Here is a 1,169-nt window from a genome sequence, read left to right as displayed (position 1 = left end):
AAAAAAAAAAAAAAAAAAAAAGAATGCAAACTGCCGGGCTCAGTGGCTCATGCCTGTAATCCCAGGACTTGGAAGGCTGAGGCAGGCAGATCATCTGAGGTCAGGAGTTCAAGACCAGTCTGGCCAACATGGCGAAATCCTTGCCCTACTAAAACATACAAAAATTAGCTGGGTGTGGTGGTATGCACCTGGAATCCCAGCTACTTGGGAGGCTGTGGCAGGAGAATCGCTTGAACCCAGGAGGTGGAGGTTGCAGTGAGCTGGAGTCACTTATGTTAAAAAAAAAAGAAAAAGAAAAAGAAAAAAAAGCTCTGATCAACAGAACGAGGGAAAGCCATGGAGACAGGGTTCTCCTACTTGTGTGTCTGATCACAAAAACTAACCCAAAAACTGCAAAAAACACAACCACACACAAAGGCTACGGCAAACTTACACAGAAAAATACTTCTGCAAGGACATTTGCCCAGCAACCGCCTGTCCAACCCTAGACGGGCATCATCTTTGTGATTCATTTTTCTTGCCAAGGATGATTATTTCAAAACCATTATGTAATTCTCTTCATTTTTTTTTTTTTTAAAACCTTTGTCTTCTTTTACCTCCCTGAATATGTATAAAACTCCTATTCCCATTGTAACTCTCTGTTCTTGAATAAACTTTTTTTTTTTTTTTTTTTGAGATGCAGTTTCACTCTTTCACCCAGGTTGGAGTGAAGTGGCATGATCTTGGCTCACTATAACCTTCACTCACCGGGTTCAAGCAATTCTCCTGCCTCAGACTCCTAAGCAGCTGGGGATTACAGGCACTCGCCACCATGACTGACTAATTTTTGTATTTTTAGTAGAGATGGGGTTTTGCCATGTTGGCCAGGCTGGTCGCGAACTCCTGACCTCAAGTGATCCACCCGCATTGGCCTCCCAAAGTGCTAGGATTACAGACGTGAGCCACCTCACCCAACCAATTTTTGTTTCTTTTAGAGAGCCTCTCTCTGTCTGTTATCTAGGTGGACAACTCATTTAATCACAATAAAATCCATACTCCAAGCTAGGAGTGGCCTTTGCCTGTAGTCTCAGCTACTTGGGAGGCTGAGGCAGGAGAACAGCTTGAGCTCAGGAGGTTGAGACTTCAGTAAGCCATGATTGTGCCACTATACTCCAGCCTGGGTGACAGAG

The sequence above is a fragment of the Mandrillus leucophaeus genome, unplaced genomic scaffold (genome assembly GCF_000951045.1).
Source record: "Mandrillus leucophaeus isolate KB7577 unplaced genomic scaffold, Mleu.le_1.0 Scaffold546, whole genome shotgun sequence".
Lineage (NCBI taxonomy): Eukaryota > Metazoa > Chordata > Mammalia > Primates > Cercopithecidae > Mandrillus > Mandrillus leucophaeus.
The sequence above is the reverse complement of the archived record's forward strand: the minus strand, read 5'-3'. Positions refer to the sequence as shown.